Here is an 18,274-nt window from a genome sequence, read left to right as displayed (position 1 = left end):
AGGAGTATGCTATTGCACTATGAGAAATGATGAGCAGGCAGACTTCAGAAAAACCTGAAAAGACTTCTATGAACTGATGCTGAGTGAAATGAACAGAGCCAGGAAAATATTATACACAACAACAACCACAGGGCATGAGGACTGTTTCTGATAGAATAAGCCCTTCACAGTAATGCAAGGACCTAACACATTCTGAAAGGACTCTTGAGGCAGCATGCCATCCGCATCCAGAGAAAAAAATCTATGGAATCAGAACACAGAATGAAGGAGACTATTTTCTCTTTTGTTATGTTTTGCTTTGGTTTGGTTTTTCTCATGGCTTCTCCCATTCATTTTAATTCTTCTATGCAACATGACTAAAGCAAATCTGTGCTTAATAAGAATGTATGTGTAGAACCCATATAAGATTTCATGCCGTCTTGGGGAGGGAGAGGAAAGAGAGGGGGAGAAAATTTAAGATTTATTGAAGTAATTGTTGAAAACTGACAACAAAAAAATTAATTAAATTTTAAAAATTCTGATCAAAACATTTTTGAGGAAATGAGGCCAGATGCATATGACAGAAAGTGGAAATAATGTGATGTACTAGAAAGAGCTCTTGTTTGAAATCAGATACTCCCTGTCCAAATCCTGAGACTGTTATTTTTTACCCGCATGATCTTAGGCAAGTCACCTCACATTTCTGGGACACAAATTCCTTATTTATAAAAGGAAGGGTTAGCATTGCTTAATATCTAAGTGTCTTTCTTGCACTAATTATTAAGATAGCAAAGAGCAGGAGAGGAGAACTCATGAAAAGCGATGAAAAAAAAAGATAATGGATAAGTGAGACAGAAAAGTGAGTAAACCAGTACCAATCCCTATACATTTTCTTCCCTTCCCACTCTTCCTGATTATGTCCTTTCTGCTGGCCTTCCCTTGATCTCTTCAGCATATATTCTCCAGTGCCTCTGTCCTACACTCTTAGGGTGCTTCCTCCTCCTCTTTCTTCAATTCGCACACTCCTTATTCCATATGTCAGCTATTGTATATAACATCAAGACAGTATCATATAGTCACGGTGCTAGAGAATCCAAATGGATATGAATAGTGTGCCCTACAACTCCTCTACATGGATATCAGAGTGAGTGTATGAAAAAAAAAAAAGATGTTTAAGGAAGAAAAAGTGTTCTAGAGCTCAAGCTCAAAAGACACAAAACAGGCAGAAAATGACACCAAATGGGAGGAAAAGAGAGATAATGAAATATAAGTGGAGGTAATCACAAAACCACTATGAGGGAAGGATAATTGGAGAATTTTCTTTCAAGAAAAAGACTAAGCAACATACTCTTGCTACAAAGCAGACCTCAGGCCTGATATGGCACTTCGAAAAGTGGGTCAATAGTAATGCTTTTGTCTTCACCCCAGTAACCACGCTGCCTAATTGGAAATGAGGCTTGATAGTTGAGGGCGACGACAGGCGTTAGGAGGAATATTTCACAGCCATTCCTAGACTCAACCACAAGAGAGCGATATTCCACAACACAAAAACTAACAACTGTGGTTTTACTATGATGCCACTTCCGTTTTTCCCTTCTTTTCTAAAAAAACCGAAATTGGGGGTGCCTGATGCCATAGATTAAAAAGACAACCTTATAATCAAAAAGAACACTGTTGAAAATTAAGAACATCAAGAGTAGTATTTACTTTCCGTATCCTGGTAGAAGAAGTCTTGGAAGAGAACTGGATCTAGAGAAGGAAGCACTGACATCTTCTTCCCCATGACTGGACCACCCATGATCTCTGCTCCTTCTTCACTAATTGGGATTCTTTTACCCTTTGGTGAGGACAATGTCCCCGATGAGCTCAATGTCCATATTTTTCACTTTAGTAGGATCTCTAACTTTTCTCTCTCAATCAAACAAATGGCTTGTATATAGAGTGTAACCAATGGATTTATTTTTCAGGAGGCACTTATGGAGATTCAGTGACCCAGACAGAAGGATACATCATTCTTCCTGAGGGAGCACCACTCATATTGAATTGCTCTTATCAGACCAATCAAATACCTTACCTTTTCTGGTATATCCAATATCCTGATGATGCTCTCAAGCTCCTACTGAGAGACACATAAGGAAAAGACCAGGAGAAAGACAAGAATGGATTTTGGGCCAGAAAGATTAAGGAAAAATCTTCATTCTGCCTGGAGAAAACTTCGGTCAAAATAGGAGATTCTGCCGTGCACTGTTGTGCTCTGAATGACACGGTGATGTGGACTGCAGGAGGAGCTGAACACAAACCGAGAGAGGCACAGGAGTGACCTTGAGTCTGGCCAGCCTCGGGAGTGGAATTTTACTGTCTTTGTAAACCAACTCTACTGTGGGCACACAGCTTTGGGAAACAGATAAACCCTATGGGTGGACAGCCATTGGTGTCATAGAAACTAGAAAACAAAGAAGTGTAAGTCTATGGAATATCCAAGTCTCTGAGACAGTTCCTGTTTAGTCTCTTACTCTGGCACTGGGTGTTCATATTTAGGAATCAATCATGAGAAATATGTTCATTATCCTTCATAAGCTATTGCATTTTAATTTGAAATAATAATCAATGAGGGTGGGATTTGATTCACCGGTAGCCAAGTAAAATCACAGGAAACTGAGACTTATTGATTATTACACCTGAAACAGCCCATGAAATCCTTGCAGATAAGGAAAGTGAAGAAAACCAAGTTACCAAGTCAGGCAAAAGTTGCAGAGCATAGAATTTTAGAGTTGCAAAGACTATAGAGGACTAAATTGTACAATGCATTCAATAAATGGTTATCCACCATTTGCTTGTCAAACTGCAATGAGTGGGAATTTACCATCTCTTAAGTTCTTGAGGCATCCCATTTCCCTTTGGAAGTTCTAAGTTGTTAGAAATGTTATTAACCCTAAATTTGTCTTTATGAAAATTCTGCCCAGGAAATTAGTGTAGTGAACAGATCATTGGATTTAGAATCAGGAAGACTTCATTACTTCAAATCTAGCCTCAGACACACACTAGCTGTGTGACCATAGGCGAGTCCCTCAATCCTACTTGCCTCCCTTCATCATCTGGAAAAGGAGTTGAAGAAAGAAAGGGCAAACCACTCCTGGATCTCTGACAAGAAAACCGTAAATGGGGTCACTAAGAATCAGACACTTCTGAGAAACAATAACAAATTCCACCTAGAGTCAAACAGACATCATTTCCTCCCAGAGAGTTCTACTGGTTTGAAAGCTAACTGTCAGGAGGCAAATATTTCCTTTCTATCCTTAGAAATGCTCCAATCAAGATCACACGTGTATGTAAGCTGTAAAAGCATTTATGATGCTTAGAGGGAGCTTCAATAGCATGACAGAGACAAAAATAAACCATTGCATTTATGAGAATGTACACATCTCTTTCTCCTACTCTCTTTCTGAACAAGTCTAAACACCTACCAACTGCAGCAAAGTCCCCAAGCATCCAGGGGGAGAAAAGCCTTTAAGATGATTTGCCCTGCTTTGTATATAGCTTAAACTGATCCAAGAAAAGTCCTGTTCTCTTGTTCACCTTAGTTAAGAACAGGGAAATGAAAAGTTTGGAACATGCAACTGCCCAGTTGGATAAAAAAAAAAAAAAAGCGACCCAGTTTCTTACTTGTCATGTCTTGCCTTCCCAGACATCTGACCACCTACTACTATGCTATGTTCCCTGACAACAGCACTCTGAACACAAACTACCTGGACCTGTAGATAAATTTCTCCTTTCATGGGACCCTCTGTAATGATAAGGAAACATTTTCTAAGGGGCTTTCTCCACAAAAGAGAAACAAAAGAATCTCCACATTTCAAGATGATTCTTTATTCCTGTGAAAAATTCACCAGAAATCCAACATCAATTCATGATTTTGTGTCAAGGTATCTCTCTTGACTGAAAGAAGCCAGATACACTTTAGGAACCTTTCGACTCTCTTCTAACTTTTTCCATTCCGATGATATTGAAACTTCAGTGTCAAAGATTCTATAAAGTAGACAAGTCTCAAAGCATATGTTGATAGAAAAAGACATAATATATCTAAGTTAATAGAAATACAGCTTTCATCTTCTCCCAGGTCCAATTGATTGCCTCCATCGTTCAATAGTTCCACTTTTTCCCATCAGATCAAATCCATCACCTTAAACTCTTACAATCCTTACAGTTCTTCACAGTTGAACTTTGCCCTTCAAGATGAAGTTTTTCCACGTTTCCAGTGCACTGTATCTCAAGCTTGACCTGTATTAGGATGTGTCTCTGAGAATAATTTTTATAGCTCAAAGGAATACATCTCCATTGCTTTTAAGCATTTTTTTTCACACTGTCCCCCAACCGAAACCTTAAAGTCTACATTTCTAGAGAAGGAACATAAGTCTGTGCCTTACTGCTTCTGAGGCTAACTCTCTATTTACTTTACTACCCTACTTTGATCGTATGTGCATTTTAAAACCAATATCTGTTATTCCATTAGTCTGGGTGTTCCTTCACCATTGCAAATTTCAGACGCATTAGCCGTACCTAGGGAGATACACAAAAGGAAAACCAAAACTTTTCTTCCTACAGTGAAGTATCTTGTGACTATCAAACACAAACATATATCCACCATGCCATGTCCTCCAACACATCATTGAAATTATCTAAAACAATCAAAACATACCTTAATAAATTAAAAATGAGTCAGAAGGGAGTGACCCACTTCTGTAGTCCCTGTTTTTGTTGAGGCTGAGGCTGGACATTTGAGTTTCAGAGTCTTGAATTATAGTAGGGCTAAAATCATTCAAGTATCTAATCCAAGGATGAGCCCTTCAGCATAGAGGTCCACCAGGCTGTCTAAGAAAGGGAAAAGAGGCCCACGTCAGAAAAATAAACCTTCCATGCCAATCAGTATTTGACCATGAGTCGTCTCTGTCCATCCAGCCTGAGCAAGGTAGGGAGATCCAGTCTCAGACAGATGATAGATGTGTGTGTGTGTGTGTGTGTGTGTGTGTGTGTGTGTGTGTGTGTGTGTAACAGAGAGAGAGAGAGAGAGAGAGAGAGAGAGAGAGAGAGAGAGAGAGAGAGAGAGAGAAACAGAGAGAGAGACAGAGACAGAGACAGACACAGAGAGAGACACAGAGAGAGAGAGACACACACACACACACACAGACAGAGAGTATAGGTGAATGAATAAATACAAAGTAATCAATGAATGAATTCAGGTCCTCCTGACTCCAAGGCTGGCACTCTATCCACTATATCATCTAGATGCCCCTAGCCTACGATTGTTCTACCAATTCTAATTCCTCAACATGTCTCCTTCTGCTCCTCCTGGCACAGCCCTAGAATATCTCCAGTTACATGCTTTTTGGATTAGTGAAATAGCTTTCAAGAGCCTTGAACCTCCACTTAGTCCTCCCTCCAATCTATCTTTCACACTGTTGTCAATACTACTTTAATTAAACCTAGATCTGATATTGTCACCCCTAGTTAAAAGCACTCAGTCATTTCCTTTTGCCTATGAAGTAAAATCCTAAGTCCTTTTTATGGTGCTAGAGGACTAACGTAAGTTGGCAACACATCATGTTTTAAACTTTGCCTCAAAGTAATATCCTCCATTTCTTCTACACTCCAGGCAACCTGAACTATTTCCAACCCCTGGCACTCATTTCCCTGACTTGGTACCTCTAGTCATTTATTTCCTTGTGCTCCTCCTCCCCATCCTGTTTCACCTAATAAATTCCTACCTGTTGTATAAATTTAGATAAAAATGACATCTATTCCATGAAACCTTCCACAAGACCCCTAGTCGGTCTTATAGCATTTTGTGGATGAGCCTTATCCAATTACTTGCCTTTAAACTCTATTAGAACTGGGAAAAGACATCTTACCTAAACATCGCGTCTGACCCCACCACCCAACAAGGGGAGTGGTTTTAAAATGTCTCTTGAATTAAATTGAACTTGAGATTCGATACCTAGATAACACACACATACACTCACCATATCTAATTTATCTCAAATTTCTAAATATGGAGACCCAGATGAATTATTTTAACATTTCCTTGTTCATCTGCCTCACCTTCTGATTGCAGACCTTGAGTGGAAGACTAGTTATACATCTATGGGCTGTTGAAAAGAAAAAAGAAAAAGTAACTCTTTCAGTCTCTTCAACATGCCCAGCCAAAGCAAGCAAATTCATCCTTGTTGAAAGGGCAAGAAATCTTCATTTCAATTAAATCACAAACCATATGTTTTTTGAATACCTTGGCTGACACTTCCACTATACACATCTGAGAGGAAAATACAATTCTTGGGTGAAAACTGAAGACAGTCAAAGAAAACAGAATCTACTGCTAAATATGTTTTAGTTTGGTGCCAGTGGATAAGCGTTGGTTTAAAAAATAGTGCTAATCAATAGATGTGAAGAGTTGCCAAGGCCCTGTGGCTACTTTGCCTAGAGAGATGGAGAGATCAGCCCAAGTCATCTAGGAAATAAGGATAATAAGTATAACTGGACTGAGAGAAGCCTCCTCAAAGGGAAGTCCATTCAGTGTTACCAGGAGATGCTCTTGGGGACTTCCCTAGGTATTCTTTGAATGAAAATGTCTCATACATTTAGAGGATTTCCAGATTCAGTAATAGGTATTCTGACTGGCATAGTCACTCACAAAGGGCAAGTGCCAGGCCATCTCTCTGTTTTTTTTTAATTATTTTTTAATGTTTAACAATCACTGCCATACAATTGAGATTTTATCCCCCCACACCTATCCCCCACTACCCCCCTCCCTCCCCACGACTGCATACAGTTCTGTATAGGTTCTACATTTACTTTCCTATTGAGTACATTTTCACTATAGTCATGCTACATAGTCGGACTAAAATAAATGGAAGAAATCATATAACAAATCAAAACATGACACACAAAAACATACACATACACAAACATGATCTGCTACATTCTGCGAATGACTTTCACATTTCTTTCTCTGAGTGTGGAAGGCATTTTGCCTTAGAGAACCACCATTGGGATTTTATTTATTTTTTTTAAGAAGTTCTTGCGTTATTACAAAATTCCAAGTCTACCAGAAAAAACTCTCGCACACTGTGGTCGTTGCTGTGCAAAAAGTTCTCCTGGTTCTGCTCCTTTCACTCAGCATCAGGTCATATAAGTCCTTCCAGGCCTCTCTGAAGTCTTCTTGTTCATCATTTCTTATGGCACAATAGTACTCCATTACATTCATATACCATAATTTAATCAGCCATTCCCCAATTGATGGACATCCCCTTGACTTCCAGTTTTGGCAACTACAAAGAGTGCTGCTATAAATATTTTTGTACATGTGGGAACCTTTCCCATTTTTATGATCTCTTGGGGATACAGTCCTAGTAGCGATATTGCTGGGTCAAAGGGTATGCACATTTTTGTAGCTCTTTGGGCATAGTTCCAAATTGCTCTCCAGAACGGTTGAATGTGCTTGCAGCTCCACCAACAATGAATTAGTATTCCAACTCTCCCACATCCTCTCCAGCATTTATCATTTTCTTGTTCTGTCATGTTTGCCAATCTTAATAGGTGTGATGTGGTACTTCAGAGTTGCTTTGATTTGCATCTCTCTAATCAACAGTGATTTAGAGCATTTTTTCATATGATTATAGATATCTTTAATTTCTTCTTCCGAAAATTGCCTGTTCATATCCTTTGACCATTTATCAATTGGGGAATGACTTGTATGATTCATCTCTCTGTTCTCTTCGGTGAGAACCTCATCTTGTGCCAAAGGCTAGGCACTTTCCTTTGATAATGAAAGAAGATGATGATGGAAAAGACTCAATAGAAAGAAACAACGAAAAAATCCGTCATCACTCTGAGGATGAGATTTCACAATGTCTTCTTCCATTGTCTTCCTCACCAGGAGGAACATTTAATTTCTCAAGGAGTAGAAGCTTTAATGTCTAAGAGTGGTTCCCCAATGGCCCAAAGTTTGCAAAGCAACAAGACCAGCTTACAACAGACAGGCTAGGGTCTGGAAAAAAAAAAAACAACCCTCATTTTTTGAATGACATGAACCAGGGTTAGGTAAATGAAAATTCAGAAGAAATTTATAGCTAATTGGATGAGAGAGGGCAGCATAGACACAGGCACATCATTGTCTCCCTTCTCCCTGGTCAGAGACTGAGTCTCTTTCTTCCCCGAAGATCATTTGTACACTAGCCTGGCCTCTGTAGGGTAATGCAAGTTTTAATTTGTTTTTCCCAGAATGGGATGAGAAAGCAGCAAAGATCAAAAGGAGCATTAGAAAAACCTTGCAGTACGGGGACAGGAACAATTGCCACTCTGTTTCCCACAGAAATCACACATCCTGTTCTGGGCCAGTGACATCACTTACCTCCAGTGAGCCTGCATCAGAACCTGTCACATACATGGAACATGACTTAACCCCAAGCTTCAGAGAGGACCAGGAGAGATTCCCACAGAGAAAGAACTGCTAGTATGCTGCTCCTCAGCCTGCTTTGGCCTCTCACAGTCTTCACCTGCCTGGGTAAGGACTAAGGCATGATAACCAAGCCACCTCATAAGGGTATAGGGACTGGGGAGATGAGCAACTGCTTGGGTGGGTCATTGGCTTTGGACTGCTAAGCAGTTGGAGGAACACGGAGAATGTTAAAATTTCTTCCATTCACTTCCAGTGTCCTGAATCTAAACTTGGTCTATCTGTGATCATCTCCCAAGAATCATATCAAGGAATGATCTCTGTTCTTCTTTTTCTTTCTTAGGATGGAGCACAGCCCAAACAGTCATTCAGAGTCCACCAGCAGTTTCTGTTCAGGAGATGAAAGCTGTGACCTTGGACTGTGTGTATACTACCAGTGATACATATTATGATTTGTACTGGTACAGACAATCTCCCCATGGGAAACTTATTTATATCCTTCGTCAGGGTTCTGGATCCAGGAATGCAAAAACAGGTCGATATTCTGTGAACTTCAACAAAAACGCCAAATCCATCAGTCTCAAAATCTCACCCTCACAGCTGGAAGACTCAGGGACGTATTTCTGTGGCTATAGTATTTTCCACAGTGAATTAATTGATGGAACAAGCTGTACAAAAACCCCAAGATCAACACGAGACACTTCTCCTCAGCTACACCCCCATTAAAGCAGCTCAGAGAAGAGTCATAATTAAGCTCCAGAACGGAAGTAGATGGGAAAGATGAGACTTTAGGTGGGCACAGTGGTGGGCACAGTGGTGAAGTGTGAAAAGAAAACTGTTGACAGTATTCTAGGAAAAACACTCCCACAGTCCCCTCTCTAACCTAACAATGATTATTTAATAGATGAAGACATTTACTAAAATATTACAGGAAGCTAAATGCCTCCTGCCTGTTGTGGTGAGGTCCAAATAATTTGGTTTTGCAGAGGGCACATGCAAACACAGGAGACTCCTCCACATCTCTGTATAGGGTTGATTCTTGGGATTTACGATCTTTCACTGGACCTATTCCTCTTCAGGTTTCCTTCCTCCATATCAGCAGGCAGATAAAATTGCATAGGATGGAGCACTAGATCTAGAGTCAGGGAGACCTGAGTTCAGATTTGGCCTCAGTCACATATCAGCTATATGACCTTAGGCAAGTCATTTAACCTCTGCCTGCCTCAATTTACCTAGGTGGCACAGTGGCTAGAGTGCTGGGTCTAGAGCTGGGAAGACTCATCTTTCTGAGTTCAAATCTAACTTTAGACACTTAGTAGCTGGGTGGCCTTTAGCAAGCCACTTATCTCTGTGTGCCTCAGTTTGTAAAATCAGTTGCAGAAAAAAATTGCAAAATATTTCAGTGTCTCTGCCAAGAAAACCTCTAATGGAAATAAGAAGTACAGGGTTAGGGGTATGGAAATTTATCTTGCCCTGTAAGAAAAGAGAGAAGATGGGGATAAGGGAAGGGTGGGGTGTGATAGAAGGGAGGGTACATTGGTGGCAGAAGTAATCAGAATGCAAAGTATTAGGAAGCAGGGGGAGGGGAGTGATGGGGAGAAAAATTGGAAATGTTGCAAAGTGAGGTGAAAGCAATTAGTATTAAGACAATAGACTGAATTACTGAGAGTAAATCAATGACATCTTTGGTTTGGAGAGAAGAATTTCAGTGTAAATTTCCTCGAGGAAGGTAACCTCGGGTAAAATTTGGCAGTGATGGAAAAGTCAAGGTTTTAATGGTAAATTTTATTTTACGATTGCTATTTGATCAGGAACTAGAACATGCATAGAAAGGCATGTAAGCCATTTAAGACTTGCCTCAAAAGATGTTCCTTAGCCATAGTGAAACTATAATCATATTTGAAACCTGGTTATTGGAACTTGCCAGTTTTAGATGCCATGGGACTACTAAGTGATTGTTCTTCTAAGTCTAACTCCAGGTATGGGTAGAAAGAGAGGCAATCTGATCCTCCGATACATGATGTCAGTAAGCTGATGAGATGCTGGTATGAACTGCATAGGTGACCTCAAGGGAAGGGTAGGAGAGCAGCTGTTCAGCATGGGCTCAGGTGGCATTCTCTTGACTCAGTTTCCCCACTGACACCTAGCAGACTTTAAGGCTGACTGAATGCAACTGGATAATCTAATCCTGCCTGCAACTGACATGAAGTTGGGAAGATATTTTATCCCCATAATGTCCTTACTATTGGTGGCAATTTCCTATAGTCAAAAGGTTTGTAAGCTTAATACCAGATCTATTCAATAATAGATTATGGGTAAGGGAACATGCGAGTTTGTATAAAATTAAGCTATTAGGCGTAGGACCTTAGACCAACAACAATAAGTTAGGGTCCTTTAATTCTTAGTAATACTGTGGAGACAAGTAGGTCAAGAGCTTGTGAAGTTAGCAATGTAAATATTATTAGTGTCTCTGTTGGTTAATGTTTTAAAAAAAATTCTTTTGTGGTCCATGTTGTAAATGCTTTAAAAAGAAGTATCACCTGACCAAAAGTTGGAATTGCTTTATCTGTTCTAAACTGTGTTCAGAATAAAAAATAATAAAAGTCAAAAAATGATATAATAATATCATCTTAATGTGAAGCTTTATAAGTACTCTTTGAAATCTTGGACCAGATTACCAGTTATGCCCTTATTATCTTTTGCCTGACCTATAATAAGTTCCCAATTGGCCTCCCAATCTCTATTCTTCCATTGTCAAATGTAACTTTCACACAACTGATAGAATAACGTCCCTAATTCACAGTTCTTTTTATACACTTCCTTCCCTCAAAAACCTTTAGGGATACCCTCTAATCCATCTCACATACACACACTCACACACACACACACACACTATTTATTGGATAAAATCTAAATTTCTGATTCCAACACTCAAGAATCTCCAAAATCTAGTTTCAATTTACTTTTCTTCTCCTTACCCTTTACGTTCTAGGCAAACCACATAATTCATTACCTTTCAAATCTTGCCTCTTTGCCTCTCCATTTATTTAATTTCTTTATGCCTAGAACACACTGTCTCCACATCACCACCTGCTGAAATACTCCTCTTTTTTCAACGCCCAGCTTAGGTACTACCACTACCACAATGGCTTCCTTGTTTTCTCTGCTCTTAACCTTAAGTGACCTGTCTCTTCTTTAACTTTTCATACCACTCTTTTTGGGTCCTCTCTTAGGCATTTCAATTGTAACTTGTGTCATTCCCTATATGTCATATGCCTGCCCCTCCCCTACTAGATTATAGATACCTTGAGGGTAGGAGTTTTACTTCCTTTCACCTTAGTTGCCTGGAACCTCAGTACATTGCAGATGTAAGTGCTGAGTAAATTCTAGTTCTGTGTAAATGTTTTCAAAATAAGATGTAATCTAAAGTACTTCCCAGCTCTAGAGTTATGATAGTCTGAGCCACATAATGGCTAATACCTCCAGCAGAAGATGGAGTCGAAAATATGCATATTTTTAACACCAACACTGGCCACGACCTGTGAAGGAGAAGCCATCAGTATCTCAGATATGCCCTGCTTCGTCTTTACCATTTCTGATTTACTCCAGTTAAGCCTAGCACCGTACTCACCTATGACATCAGTAGGTTTCTTGTTGCTATCAGTTCCCATATTACTTAAGAATTCTTAACTCTTAGCTTTACTGTGGGAGAAAACTTCAGCTTCCCTCCTTTGCCCTTTCAGTCTCTGAAAGAGGTACAAGACCCTTTAAGTGTTTTAATAAAGACCAGGGCAAATTCTACCCTCTGTAGGAGGCCTTTTCTGGTTTCCCTACTGGATAGCGCCTTTCCTCAGAAATGACCTTCGATTTACTCTGTATGTAACTTTGAATGCACTTAATTATTTAAAAAATTTCAAATATACTAAATTAATGCATTTTAATTATACATTAAATACAAATATATTAAATAAAGAAATCAAATGCCTTAAATCACCTTGTAAAGAGTGCAAAGTGATGCTTTTTTCTTTTGTGATCAGTATGATGTAAATGGGAACACACTGGTTGGTACCCAAGAGCTATAATGTTCAGTAGATAGAATGCATACTCCTCCCAAGTAGGATCTTCAAGAAGCTGGAGTGCAATCAGAAAGATATGGACCTTTTCTGGAAATATAGACCTGCCAGTGTGAGGGCAGGTTGAAGAGCAAACAAAATCAGACAAGTCTACCCCAGACATACCACAGCTAGGGGTTACAAATAGTATTTTTGTTTTGTTATTCTCCCGTGATCATTAATTGAACAGTGACTTGTTAAACACAATTATAAAATACTGATTACTTTTAAGGCTTATCTTTATAAACAACCTCAAGCTCTATTTTCTTGTTTTTCTTAAATACCAAAATCTGCCTTACCATTGGCTTTGTCCTAAACAAATAAATCAAACAAGTGCAAAATGTTATGTGATTATTGCTTCTCTTGAATGTTTGTTGAAGAGCTGGTTTTGAGATACATTTATTCATAAATTAATTTTGGATATATCATGTTCCAGATTCTCCTGTTTTTTTATTGTAGCTATAAATATGTATCAAAAAATTCAATTAACATTTTTATTTCTGTCTTTTAAATGGTTTTCCTTTTGATGAATTGTAAAATCATTTCCTTGTTATCACAGTCTTGAAGCATAGCAATGATGTATCTGGATAAATCAAATTGGGGTTTTCGTAGCAAATATACTGGAATGGTTTGCCATTTTCTTTTCCAGCTCATTTTGCAGGTGAGAAAATTGAGGCAAACAGGATTAAGTGACTTGCCTAGGGTCACATAGCTAGGAAGCATCTAAGGCCATATTTGAACTCAGGAACACGAGTCCTCTGACTCCAAACCCGACATTCTTATCTGCTAAGTCACCTAGCAGCCCTAGAGAAGGGCTATATCGTTTTAAAATAATATCAGGAAGCAGAACCATTAGGATGGAAAGAAAGTTTGAGAAAAAACCATGAAAACCATTTGAAAGAAAGAGGGCAAATTCTTACAAAATATCAGACCTATCCTGTACACTGATATATGACTTAGAAAACAGAAACAGTAGTGATGAGTTCATCTTCAGCCCCAGTTCCACTGGAAATGAGACTGAACATTGGCAGGTGCTCTGTAATATTTCACTTCAATTTGTGTATTTGACCAGAAAAGGGAAATGTTTTTCAAAAGAAAAATACCACGTGTCAATTTGCCATGACGATTTCTACTTTCCAATTCTGCCTCTTCCTCTGTCTTCACTTGATGTCGTACTGTGAGGACCCAAGTTGGGGATTGCATTCAGAGGTTATAAAATCAACCTCAGAAACAAAACAAACAAAAAAAAGGCAGGAGAATATTTGTCTAAAATTAGGAACATTGGTTCTGAATCTGTCTTCTGTATCCTGGTAGGAAAAGACTTGGGAGAGAAGAACCAGTTCCACTGAAAGAAGTGCTGTTTCTCCAAGATCTGGTTCCCCACCATTGGATCAACCATGATCCCTGTTCCTACCTCAGTGATAGGGATTCTCTTACTATTTGGTGAGGACAATGACATGACCACCTTCAATTTTTGTCACTGTAGTTGGCACTTTAAACTCTCATTACAATTGCTGAGTTTAATGATTTATATGGTGAGTGTAATGAAAGTCTTTGTTTTTCAGGGGGCACTTTTGGAGATTCAGTGACCCAGACAGAAGGACCCATCATCCTCCCTGAGGGAGAACCACTCACATTGAACTGTTCTTATCAGACCAGTGGATTAAATTTGCTTTTCTGGTATGTCCAGTATCCCAGTGAAGCTCTGAAGATTCTTGTGAATGAGGAATCAGGAAAACATCAGGAGAAAGAGAACAATGGATTTTGGACTAAAAAGATTACAGAAAAATCTTCCTTCCATCTGGAGAAAACCTCAGTCCAAGTAGGAGATTCTGCTGTGTATTATTGTGTTCTGAGAGACACAGTGATGGGGACTGCAGCGGGAGCTGAACACAAACTCAGAGAGGCATGGGAGTGATCCTGAGCCTGGGCAGCCCTGAGAGAGCAATTCTATTCTGTTGCTCCCAGACAAGAACATGCTGTGTGGGGTCATCTCCCAAGGAAAGGGCCAAACTTTATTTTTATAAGCACTGGTGTGACTGCAGTTGGAAAGTGGAGAAGAAAAGTCTGTCTCTGGGAGAGTTCCTGCCCTCAGGTGCGATAGCTTTCAGTCAATAAGCATTTATTAAAGCGTTTGCTATGTGCCAGGTACTGAGATAAGCTCTGGGGACAAAAAGAAAGGCACAAAACAGTCTGTTTTTTCAAGGAGCATAAAGTCTGACCAAGGAGACAATATGAAAATGACCATGTACAAATAAGCTATATACAGCAACAACTGGAGATAATTAATAGATGGAAGGGATCTAATTAAAAGGGATCTAGAATTTTAGTTGGGACTTGAAGGAAGCCAGGAAATAAAGGAGGCAGAAATGAGGATGGAGAGTTTCCCAGGCATGAAACCCAGCCATTGAAATTACCCAGTCTGGAGATGTAGAGTCTTCTGCAAGGAACCACAAGAAGGCTAGTGTCATTGGATGGCAGAGGAGGGAAGGGGAAGTAACCTGTTTGTTTGTTTTTTTTAAATTAAATTATTTTATTTGTTTTCAATGTTCTACAATCACTTCCTTATATCTTAGAATTTTTTCCCCTCCCTCCCCCTAATTACACCCTCCCTCCTCACTCCCTCCCTGAAATGGCGTATTATCTTATGTAGATTCTACACGTACATTCCTATTAAATACATGTTGCATAGAAGAATTAAAATGAATGGGAGAAACCATGAAAACAAAACAAAACAAAACATAATACAAAAGAAAATCATCTGTTTCTATCTGTGATCCAATTTCATAGTTCTTTCGGTGGATGTGGGATGTGTTTTGCCTCAAGAGTTCATTGGAAATTTTTTAAATCTACGCAATGCAATTTGTTCATTTGACTCAGTTCTCTACATATTTCAGAGATGAGGCCTTTATCATGGACACTAATTGCAAAAATTCTTTCCCAGTTTTCTCCTTCCCTCATAATTTTGGTTGCATTGAGTTTGTCTGTGCAAAAACTTTGCAATTTAATGTAATTAAATTACCCATTTTGCACTTCATAATAAAGGGGAAGTAACTCGTAAGAAAACAGGTGATATAGGAAGTGACTAGGTTATGAATGGCTTTGAATGCCAGATGATTTTTTATTTGATCTAGAAGTAATAGGGCCGACTAGAATTTACTGAATAGGAGGGAGACCTGCACTTTAGGAAGCTCACTTTGGCTGGGTGAAGGACAGATTGGAGTGAAGAGAGATGAGGTGGGGAGACCAAGCAGCAGGCTATTGAAATAGTTCAGATATGAGGTAAAAAGAGGCTATAACAGGCAATGTCAGAGGAGGGATAGAGGTATATGCAAGACATATTATAAAGTTAGATTCAACAAGATTTGACAACAAATTGGATAAGGTAAATTGGAGAGAATGAGGAGGTAAGAATGAAACCTGTGTTTTGAGCCTGTTTGACTGGGAGGATGATGGTGCCCTCAGTAGTAACATGGAAGTCGAGAAGGGGCAGTTGAATATGAAATTATCATTGTAGGAATAAACAGCTCAGAAGGGATAAAGTAAGAACTGAACAAGTTTAATTTCATTGACTATTAGAACTAGAAATGCCTGTGAGAGCCTACAAAGCTCAAACCAAGAGAATAGTGATCAGTTTGTGCCCTAGATCAGCCTACTTAGGAAAGGGTGTAAATTTGCAGCTCTCTGGTCTCAGACACCCCTGAGAAGCATAGGAGCGATCCTGGGTCTGACCAGCCCTGAGAGAGGAGTTTTATTTTCTGTTCCAAAAACAGCAGCCTTGGGTTTATGTCTTGAATGAAGGGTTAGACTCTACTGTCATACAAAGTCTGCTTTCATTGAAACTAGATGTCTGTTGAATATCATAAGCCTCCATCCCAGTACTCAGACATGGGTATTCCTTCTCTTTCTCTTCTCCTGGCTATTCTTATTTAGGAATTATTTATGAGAAGTTTACTGCTTTTCCTTCATAAAAGGAAGCATTTGAATTTGAGGTTGTATTTATCATTGGAGGAAGTTATAAATTATGAATTGAGCAATAACAGAAGGAACTTAAACTCATAGTTTATTAGAAGAGGCAATATGCAGACAATTTCTAAGTGCCAGGCACTATGCCATGCACTATGGGCACAGATATAAGCAAAAAGAATGACAGCCCCTGCTCTCCATTATTTTAAATTTTAATGGGGGAGGACAGTACATAAAATGCATTTGGAAAGAAGGTAGGGAGAGGAGAAGTGAGTCAGGTAGAAAACACAGAATCACAGAATTTTAGAGTTTAGCAAAGGTCTAAAGTAGCTATCTATTCCAACCCATACCCCAAAGAAATCCTTACTACAACACATAAGATTAATAAATGGACTTCCAGCCTTTGCTTGAAGAACTCAATGACAGGGGACCTGAAACTTTCCTGAGCATCACATTCCACTTTTGAACAGTCCTAATTATTAGAAAGTTTTTTCCTTTCATGGACCCTACACTGGAAACAATCTCTGATCCTCTTCATTATTCCATCTTAGGTCAACAAACAAACAAGAAGATCTAGTCTCTCTACAACAAATTTTTGAAATCAGATATCAAGTCCCTATTGATTCTTCTCCTGTCCAAGCTAAAATTACTCAGTTCCTACAATAGCATTCATATAACATAAACTCAAGTCTCTTCATCATCCTGGTCATCTTCTGGATTTATTTCAGTTTACTAATCTCCTTAGTATAGCTACATTTATTTTATGTGTACAAGGATTCTTTAATTTAATCAAAATGATCCAATTTACATCTAAATTTGCTCCCTCTCTCGTTTATTTATAAATTGTTTGCCTCTCCATACGTCTGATAAATAATTTTTTTCTATGTTATAATTTTCTTGGAAAATCTGTCTTTATAACTGTGTCATGTATCCATTTTGATCTTGTCTTGGTAAATGTTACAAGGTATTGGTCTATGTCTAGTTTCTAAAATCTTTGTTTTTTATGAAGTCTATATCTTTATCCAAATCAATGGTAAAAAAAATTGTCCATTTAACTGCAAGTGGCCAAATTCACATTCGTGAACCTAAGTATAAAACTATATTGAATTTCATTTTATCAGTTTCAGTACAATGTCCTAGTCTAGGCAGTGGTAAACTATAACCCTAGGGCTAATTCTGCTTACCACCTGTTTTTGTATAGCCCAGAAGCCAAGAATGGTTTTTACATTTAAAAAATGTAATAAAATTTTATTTTGAAATGTAAAAACCATTCTTAGTTCACCTTACAAAAGAAGACAGATGGGCTGGAATTGACCTTTGAGTCATAATTTTCTCAGCCGTGCTGTCATAATTACAACCCAGGTTATTGGGTGTGAGATTTCTGTTGTCACTCAGTCTGATAATTATGACCTGCATGCACACACACATATATCTTTTTGTTTTATTTTCAGTTTAAGGAATAAAACAAACATTTCCATGACATAGTATAATAAAAAGGATAATTACATATAAAATTGTAAATCTGCCATGTGTAATTTGCTACTCCTTTCAAACACACAACAAAATTATCATGTAAATTTCTTTGTTTTCTTTGCTGCCCTTCCCACCCTAGAGATGGGCTACCATTATATATGCACATATATATGTACATATATGTGTATATAATGTGTGTGTGTAAAATTATTCTATGCATACTTCTATTTATCATTTCTTTCTCTGAATGCAGGTAGTGTCTCTCTTCGTATGTCCTTAATAGTTAATTTGGGTA

The sequence above is a fragment of the Notamacropus eugenii genome, chromosome 7, assembly GCF_028372415.1.
Source record: "Notamacropus eugenii isolate mMacEug1 chromosome 7, mMacEug1.pri_v2, whole genome shotgun sequence".
In the NCBI taxonomy this organism is placed as follows: domain Eukaryota; kingdom Metazoa; phylum Chordata; class Mammalia; order Diprotodontia; family Macropodidae; genus Notamacropus; species Notamacropus eugenii.
The sequence above is the reverse complement of the archived record's forward strand: the minus strand, read 5'-3'. Positions refer to the sequence as shown.